The sequence below is a fragment of the Phacochoerus africanus genome, chromosome 15, assembly GCF_016906955.1.
Source record: "Phacochoerus africanus isolate WHEZ1 chromosome 15, ROS_Pafr_v1, whole genome shotgun sequence".
Classification (NCBI taxonomy): domain Eukaryota; kingdom Metazoa; phylum Chordata; class Mammalia; order Artiodactyla; family Suidae; genus Phacochoerus; species Phacochoerus africanus.
Window position 1 is genome coordinate 82,617,453 of NC_062558.1, and position 9,862 is coordinate 82,627,314.

Below are 9,862 nucleotides of genomic sequence, written 5' to 3' on the forward strand. Positions count from 1 at the left end.
GTCCCCACCCCTGAGCAGATGTCTGAGGAAGACAGCCACTGAGAGATCTGGAGCCCAGTTCTCACTTCACACACAAGGGGACCAGAGAAGGTGACATAGGGGAGGCTTTTAAAAGGTATCTCATGAAACCCTCATCCTAGTCTGCCTAGGATGCCCTCATGTCCTTCTCAGGACCCCCCTGTAAAAAACCCTTTTCATCTTTTAAGGCCCTCCTTCTAAATCCATTGTGCATCCACCTGCTGAGAAAACTGAAGTTCAGAGCAGCGGAGGATGTGTTTGAAGAATACAGCCATAGAGAAGCTGCCATGGCTCTCTGCAGTCCATGCCTTCTTTATAGGGAACATCCAAGGATAATTCAAGTTTTGATCTATGGCACCCTGGAAGACAGCCCTTTGGAAACGGTTGGTGCCAGGCAAATGTCACCTCATTCCTCCAGTTCATTAGGTAAGTTGAAACAAGAGCATTTAAAACTATTACCAATTTAATGCTGTTACAAAGAAAATGAACAGCAGAGAACAGCACAGAGCTTTCCTGAGAACTAACTCCCCAATTGCAGGTTTAAGGGGAAAAGAGTGGGTTTTGGTTTTCTATTCTCCAAATTCTGCTGTCAGTGTCCCTGGAATGTTCACTGCTCCCGTCTGAAGCACCTCACTTTATGCTCCATGATGAAAAAATGTACCCAGCTCTGTAGAAGCTGCAGTGTGGGACACAATGGCAGGAGGAAAGAGAAGGGACACACCACAAGGACTGCACAATTCCCTAGGGAGACTTGGAATGCAGATTCCCAGGGCAGGGGAACAGGGGGCCAGAAGACATCTTACTTAGGTAGTTATGTGTTTACTTGTGGAAACTGAGGCTCAGAGAGGGAAGTAGATGTGCTCAGAGTCACACAGCATGGTCCGGAGCTCTGAATCCTAAAGCTAGCTTCACCACGTTACTTCTCAAAGGCAGGGCCTACCCTGCTCGCATTTTCAGCCTGTATATGCAGGCAGGAGATCTGAAAGGTAGAAAGTAATCCAAAATAGTATATTGTGGGGTGGGGGGATTATCACACCTATGAGCACACGCACGTGTGTGTGGATCCACACGTATGTGTACCCAGCCTTCCTCACACGCCCCAAGCTGTCTGTGCTGGTGATGAATGTACTCTTCCTCCTTAGCTGCACATTCAGCCCGCATGCCTGCTCCGTGAAGGTGGGCAGACTTGCCCCGAGCCCCTCTCCCTGCCAGTGAGCATAATGTGAGCTGTGTCCATCGAGGGAGCTGGGAGAACCCTGCAGGAGGAAGGGGCTTCTTGGGCTGGTTTTGGCCTGTGCCCAGCAGGTCCCCCAGAGACCCCGCAGACCTGCGTGGCCCGGCCATCACGTCCCCATGCCCTTCCCCACACAGACACTGTGCGTTCATGTCCCCTGCCCACATGCCACCTGACTCTGTCTCCAGGCTCACATCCCCACCCACCAGGCTGTGGCTCCCGGGTGCCATTCCTGCCTGTCCAGCAGCTGCAGACCAGCTCTGGCCCAGGCACCAGCTGATTTCTCTTCCTCCAGGGTGTGGCCATGACCCCTTTTGCAACCAGGTCTGACCCCAGGCTGGGGAGGGGCGCCCCCTTCCAAGTTTCTCCTTCCATGGGGCCTTGTCCTCAGCTGAAGGGAGAGTAGCCTTTTAGGGTTCTGTTTAACTCTAATTACTCTGTTAGCAGAACATAATATTCTTCATAGGATACTTCCGTTTCTTTCATTACTATTGAAGTATACTTGAATTACAACTATGATTTCTGCTATACGGCAAAGCGATGCTGTTTTAGGTATATTGCAATCTTTTTTATATTTTTGTGAACTATAGTTATCTCAGGATATTGTATATAGTTCCCTGTGCCATGTAGGAGAATCTTATTGCTTATCCAGTCTCTATCTTAAGAGTCTGCATCTGCTAATCCCAAACTCCCAATCCATCCCTACCTCCCCCTGTGCAACCACAAGTCTCTTCTCTGAGCCTTGAGCCTCTTTTGTTGTTGGAAATTACTTCACTTGTGTCATAGTAGGATTCCACCGATAAGGGATATCATATGGTATTTGACCTGGTATGAGAACCTCTGGGTCCGTCCATGTTGCTGCAGATGGCACTGTTTAGGAAGGAACAAACAGTTTAGGAGGTGAGAGAGAAAGTTATTGCTATGGATGAGAAATGAAGAGCAACAAGTTGAGGGGAACGATGCCCAAGATATAATAGGAATGGAAATAACCTGAAGAAGTATTTGAAGACCTAATTGTGGGGCTGCGCCCATGGCATGCAAAAGTCCCTGGGCCGGGGATCAACCCTGTGCCACAGTAGCAACCTGAACCACCAAGTGACAACATCCTTAACACACTGAGCCACCAGGGAACTCTTCCAGATAGAACTGAAAGCTTGCAGACCAGAGGGGCAGCTTGAACCAATGGGTTCTTGCCTCTCTGTCCCTAAAGATGCTGGGAATGATGCTGGTAAAGGCATAGACAGCTTATGGGACCCAAGGACCAAGAGCCTGGGGCAGGAGACAGCCATGGAGACAAGAGTTTGGAAGCTGGGGAAGAAATGGATGTATGGGAACCTGTCCAACAGGCAAGGAAAAGATGCCTCTTCGTGGAGCAGCAGAGCGCTGCACCTGTACTTGGGCACAGGGTGGCTCAGCTGGACTCGCCATCTTCCATGTTCCCTTTCCTCTTGTTATGGCTGTGTGACTAAGTGACCAGTGACCAGGTGTGTGTGAGGTCAATAATGTGTGCCATCCCTGGGTGTGGAACTACAGAGACTGGGTGTCTGCTCTGCCGTGATGTGTATCCTGTTCAGAACCAGGACACAGAGGTGCCTTTGGCCCTCGGTTGGCCCTGCAGATGAGGACCATGTCCTAGGAGAGAACAAAGCATCAGGTTGGAAAAAACCTGAGTTCCTGAATGACCATGTGAACAAGGACTCTTTCCAACCCAGTTGGCCCTCCATGGCACTGTGTCAAGTGAGAAGAACGCGTGTTCTTCGAGAACACAGCTGTTGAGAAGCACCCCTGGCTGTCTGGAGTCCGTGTCCTCTTTGTAGGCGGCATCCCAGGCTCACTCATGTCTGCCCTCAGAGCTTTCCTTCTTCCAGGCCCTGAGGTGAGTTTAAAGTTGAGTGCGGTGCCCCTTCTATTTTGATGCTGCTACACAGAACGTGACCAGGAGGTGGCAGCACTGAGGTTTCCTGGCTCCTAACATCCCAATTGCGTGTGTAAAGGGGAGAAAAGTTAGGTTTTCTTTTTCATTCGCCAAACTCTGCTTTCAGTGCCTTCATGCGAAGCACTGCAGGTATTCTTCTGCCGCAGGAGCTGCCACGTCTACTAGAGTACTTCCATGGGAATCCCAGGTTTCCTCTTTCTTAAAGTTGGGGGAGACTACATAGGCAGGTGTTGGTTTCATTTTTCTTTAAATGGTCTCTCCAGTTCCTCTGTCCCCAGCCCTGAGCAGATGTCAGAGGAGGACAGCTACTTAGAGATCTGGAGCCCAGTTCTCATCTGCACACACAAGGGAACCAGAGAAGGAGACATAGGGCAGGCTTTCCAAGGGGCGTCTTTTGAAACCATCATCCTAGGAAGCCCTCTTCTTCTCAGTGCCCACCTGATACAAACGGCTTCATCTCTGAAGGCCCTTCCTACAAGTCTTTGTTCATTCGCGTGCTCGAGAAAACTGAAGTTCAGAGCAGCGGAAGGATGTGCTTGAAGAACGCAGACACTGAGAAGCAGCCCTGGCTCTCTGCAATCCATGCCTTCTTTATGGGGAGCATCCAAGGGTAATTCACGTCCACATTCAGACCACCCTGGAAGACAGTCCTTTTCCAACAGCATGTGCTCAGCAAGTATCATTTTCTTCCTGGAGGCTCTTAGGTAAGTAAGCAAGAGCATTGTAAAGCTATTTCTCTTTTTGATGCGGCAATGCAGGAAATGACCAGCAGATGGCAGCACGGAGCCTTTCCAACTCCTAACTTCCCAATTGGAGGTATAAGGCGAGGAAAGTGGGGTTTCTTTTCCATTTTCTGAATTCTTCTGACTTGCCTCCGATGCCCACTGTTCGCTTCTCCCTTTGAAGCATCCACACTTCTTCTCTTTTGATGACCAAGCATCTCCAGAAGCTACAGTTTGGGACACAGTGGCAGAAGGATAACAGGGACTCCCCAAAAGGACTGACTACTCAGGTGTTGCTTTCCTTCTTCCTTTAAGAAGTCTTTCCAATTGCTTTGTCACCGCCCCTGAGAAGATGTCAGAGGAGGACAGCTACTTAGAGGTCTGGAGCCCAGGTCTCATCTGCCACACAAGAGGACCAGAGAAGGAGACACAGGGCAGGCTTTCCAAGGACGTCTTTTGAAACCGACATCCTAGGATACCCTCTTCTCCTTCTCAGTACCCACCTGTCACAAACCTCTTCATCTTTTCAGGCCCGCCCTATGAGTCTTTGTGGTTCCACCTGCCAAGAAAAACTGAAGTTCACAGCAGCGGCAGCATGTTCTTGAAGAACACAGCCATTGAGATGCAGCCCTGGCTCTCTGCAAACCATACCTTAAAGAAGGATGGTTTACAGGGAGCATCCAAGGATAATTCATGTCCACAGTCATACCACCCTGGAAGACTCTCTTTTCTAAACAGTAGGGGCTCAGTGAATGGCACTTCCTTCCTCCAAGTCTTAAGTAAGTGGAAACAAGAGCCTTGTAAAATGATTTCTATTTTCATGTTGCTGTGTGGAAAATGATCAGCAGATGGCAGCATGGAGCTTTTCAGACTCCTAATTTGCCAATTTCAGGTATAATGGGACAAAAGTGGGACTCTTTTCCTTTCTCCAGACTCTTCTGTTCCTGCCTCCAGAATGCCCACGCTCCAGTTTGAAGCATTCAACTTTCTACTCCTCTGATGAAAAACTGTACTGAGCATCTGCAGAAGCTGCGGAGGGACAGAGTGGCAGGTGGAGAGCCTAGGGATGCCCCACAAGGACTGAATCTCTTTACTCTCTAGGAAGGCCTGGCATGCAGATTCCCAGGGCAGGCCTGTGGTGCAGGGGCCCCGAAGGCAGATTTCTTCGGTTCCTGTTTTCACTTGTGGCAACCGAGGTTTAGCGAGGTAAGATGATGTGCTCTGGGACACACAGCAAGTGCAGGTTTTCTGACTCCTAATTCAGTGTATCATGTTAGCTTGACCACATTAATTCTCAAAGGCAGAATCTCCCGTGAAGGCATTTTCAGCCTGTGTGTGTGTGTGTATATATATATATATATATATATATATATATATATATATATATATATAGTAAAAAGCAGTCCAAAATACTATAGTGTGAATAAAGCAACAGTACAGGAAAGAGGGTTGGCCCTCAGAGGAACACAGGGTAGCATTTGGGGGGGGGTGCATAAAGGGAAGAACCAAGAGCTCAGGGAAGCTTTCCTGGCCAGAGCAGAGTGCACGCTCAACAATGGTTGAGATGAACACAAGACAAATTCTAGGTCTGGAGGGCAAATGTGTAGCCTGGGCTTGCTGCTTTCTTTGACCTCCCACCCTTCCACCCCCCCAACCCCTGCCCAGGACAGACATCACTAAGCAACTCTGGGATGCTTTCCCATAGAGCTCAGGGCCTGCCAGAGCCCTTTGCAGCACTGCCCTCCAGGCAGTCCGAGCCAACCAATAAGAGACAGCACATCACATAAAGCCTCTTTGGTTTTCCTCACCTGCTGCCTAGCCTCCCTGCCAGTTTTCTGATGCTGCTACACAGACAATGACCAGGAGACGGCAGCACTGAGCTTTCCCGGCTCCTAACTTCCAATTGCATGTGTAAAGAGAAGAAAAGTTAGGTTTTCTTTTCCATTCTTCAAACTCTGCTTTCAGTGCCTCCATGTGAAGCACCTCAGGTAGTCTTCTGCCCCGGAAGCTGCCACAGCTGCTGGAATACTTCCATGGGAATCCTAAGGTTCCTCTTTCTTAAAGTTGGGGGAGACTACATAGGCAGGTGTTGGTTTGCTTCTCCCTTCAAGAAGTCTTTCCAGTCCCTCTGTCCCTGGCCCTGAGCAGATGTCAGAGGAGGACAGCTACTTAGAGATCTGGAGCCCAGGTCTCAGCTGCACACACAAGGGAACCAGACAAGGGGACATATTGCAGGCTTTTCAGGGGTGTATTTTGAACCTTGCATTCTAAGCTGCCTAATATACCCTCTTCTCCTTCTCAGCGCCACCTGTAAAAAAGTCTCTTCATCTTTTAAGGCCATCCCTACAATTCTTTGTGCATCCACCTGCTGAGAGAACTGAAGTTCAGAGCAGAGGCAGGATGTGCTTGAAGAACGCAGCCGTTGAGACCCTCCCCAGGCTCTCTGGAATTCACGCCTTCTTTATAGGCAGCAACCAAGGATAATTCATGTCTGCATTCATACCACCCTGGAAGACCGTCAGCATGTGCTTAGCAAATGTCACTTCCTTCCTGCAGGTCCTTAGGTAAGTTGAAGCAAGAGCCTTGCAAAACTTTCCCTTTTGATGTGGCTGTGCAGAAAATGACCAGCAGAGGGAAGCACTGAGCATTCTGGACCCCGACTTGCCAGTGCTATGTGTAAGGGGAGAGAAGGTGACTTTTCTTTTCCATTCCCCAAATTCTGCTGTCTCTGCCTCCAGAATGTCTATTGCACCTGTTTGAAGCACCCATCCTTCTACGCCTTGGATGAAAAACTACCCAGCTTGGTAGAAGCTGCAGTGGGACACAGCAGCAGGAAGAGAGCTCAGGGACTCACCACAAGGCCTGAACAGGTTTACTCCCCAGGGAGGCCAGGCATGCAGATTCCCAGGGCAGGCCTGCGGTGCAAGGGCCCCGAAGGCAGCTGACTTAGGTTCCTGCTTTCCCTTTTGGACCCTTTTGGAGGCTCAGAGAGGCAATTGATGTGCCTGGGGACACACAGCAAGGTCTGGACTCTGAATCCTGAGTGAGGGCACCACGCTAGCTTTGCCACGTTAACTCTCAAAGGCAGGGCCTACCCTGCTCGCATTTTCAGCCTGTATATGCAGGCAGGAGATCTGAAAGGTAGAAAGTAATCCAAAATAGTATATTGTGGGGTGGGGGGATTATCACACCTATGAGCACACGCACGTGTGTGTGGATCCACACGTATGTGTACCCAGCCTTCCTCACACGCCCCAAGCTGTCTGTGCTGGTGATGAATGTACTCTTCCTCCTTAGCTGCACACTCAGCCCGCATGCCTACTCCGTGAAGGTGGGCAGACTTGCCCCGAGCCCCTCTCCCTGCCAGTGAGCATAATGTGAGCTGTGTCCATTGAGGGAGCTGGGAGAACCCTGCAGGAGGAAGGGGCTTCTTGGGCTGGTTTTGGCCCGTGCCCAGCAGGTCCCCCAGAGACCCCGCAGACCTGCGTGGCCCGGCCATCACGTCCCCGTGCCCTTCCCCACACAGACACTGTGCGTTCATGTCCCCTGCCCACATGCCACCTGACTGTCTCCAGGCTCACATCCCCACCCACCAGGCTGTGGCTCCCGGGTGCCCTTCCTGCCTGTCCAGCAGCTGCAGACCAGCTCTGGCTCAGGCACCAGCTGATATCTCTTCCTCCAGGGTGTGGCCATGACCCCTTTTCCAACCAGGTCTGACCCCCATGCTGAGCAGGGGGCATGGGGCATCCACGTTTCTCCTTCCATGGGGCCTTGTCCTCAGCTGAAGGGAGAGTAGCCTTATAGGGTTCTGTTTATAGCCTCTATTTATTCTTTTATCAGAGCATAATATTCTTTATATTGTACTTCCATTTCTTATTTTTTTAATTGAAGTATACTTGAATTACAACTATATGTTAATTTCTGCTGTACAGCAAAGTGATAAAGTTATACATACGTGTGCAGTCTTTTATATATTCTTTTCCATTATAGTTTATAGAGGATATTGAATATAGTTCTCTCTACTATACATAGGGGTTTGTTTTTTATCCCTCCTATGTGTAACAGTTTGCATCTACTATCCTTCAACTCATAGTTCATCCCTTCCCCACTCCCTCTTCCTTGTCAACTGCAAGTCGGTTTTATGTATCTGTGAGTCATTTCTGTTTTGTAGATAGGTTCTTTTTTGCCATATTTTAGATTCCACATAGAAGTATATTATTTTGTGTTTTCCTTTCTCTTTCTGGCATCACTTTGTATAATGATATTTAGGTTTATCAATGTTTCTGCCAATGGCATTATTTCTTCTTTGTCATGGCTGAATTGTATTCCACTGTGTGTGTGCTTTTCTATGTACATGCGTGCCACATCTTTATCCATTCATTCATTAACGGACCTTTAAGTTGTTTCCACATCTTGACTGTTATGAATAGCAGTGCTATGAAAATAGGGGTGCATGTATCTTTTTAAATTATAGTTTTGTCTGATAAATGTTCAGGAGTGGGATTGCTAGGTCATATAGTAATTCTGTCTTTAGTTTTCTGAAGAATTTCCATACTGTTTTCTATAGTGCTTGTGCCAACTTACATTTCCCACCAACAGTGCAAGAGGATTCCCTTTTCTCCACTCCCTTTCCAGCATATGTTATTTGTTATTGACTTTTTAATGGGGTTCATTTTGACCAGTATGAGTTGGTCTCCCACTGTAGTTTTGATTTGCATTTCTCTTATAATTAGTGTTATTGAACATCTTGTCATGTGCCTATTGGCTTCTGTATATCTTCTTTGGAAAAATGCCTTTTTAGTTCTTCTGTTCACTTTTTATTTGGGTTGTTTGGTTTTTGTTGTTGAGTTCTATGTGTTTTTTGGATATTTTGGAATTTAAGCCCTTAGCTGCCACATTCTTGTAAATATTTTTTCTCATTCCATAGGTTTTTTTATTTCATGGTTTCCTTTGCTGTACAAAAGCTTGTAAGTTTGATTAGGTCCCATTTGTTGATTTCTGTTTTTATTTCTATTGCCGTGGGAGACTCTCCTAAGAAAACATCGGTGCGACTTTATATCAGAGAACTAAACTTACATTTGTTAAACCTGTGTATGGTTCTGCCTCCCAATTTTTCCCCAACTGGTACTTGTGAGCCCTCAAATATTAAGATCTACCATACCTAGTTCCAGATAAGACAAAAATATAAAACTTACAGCTCATTGCTTAGCACGCAGAGAGTAGGCAGTCTAAGTTGTTGTGTTACCGCGGTTATCTTGGCCATGGAGATCAGTTTCCCTGTTACCAAAAAGGGTTGGCAACTCTGGACAATCTCCCTTTCTTAGTTCCTCTTGCCTATTTAGCCTGACCTGCATTCTCTCCTGGTGTTGCAGTCAAATAATAAGCCATCAGAGCTGTCATTTACAGAGCACATACTGTGCCAAAGATTTTATACATATAAAATCTTTTATACAAATAAATATTTTATACAAATAATAAGCCATCAGAGCTGTCATTTACAGAGCACAGAGCTGTGCCAAAGATTTTATACATATTATTAGCCCCATTTTGCAGATGGGAAAAAAAAAAAAAAAGCAGGGGAGTTCCCGTCGTGGTGCAGTGAAAACAAATCTGACTAGGAACCATGAGGTTGTGGGTTCAATCCCTGGCCTTGCTCAGTGGGTTAAGGATATGGCGTTGCCATGAGCTGTGGTGTAGGTTGCAAATGTAGCTCGGATCTGGCATTGCTGTGGCTGTGACACAGGACACAGGCTGACAACTATAGCTCCAGTTCAACCCCTAGCCTGGGAACCTCCATTTGCCGTGGATGCGGCCCTAAAAAAAAAAAAAAAAAAAAAAAAAAAAGACGAAAAACAAAGCAAAGGACTAAAGAAGTTAGAAACTTACCCTCAGTTTCACAGCTGATCCAGGAAGGGCTGGAATTTGAACCTCAGTATTGTGGATTCCAAAGCC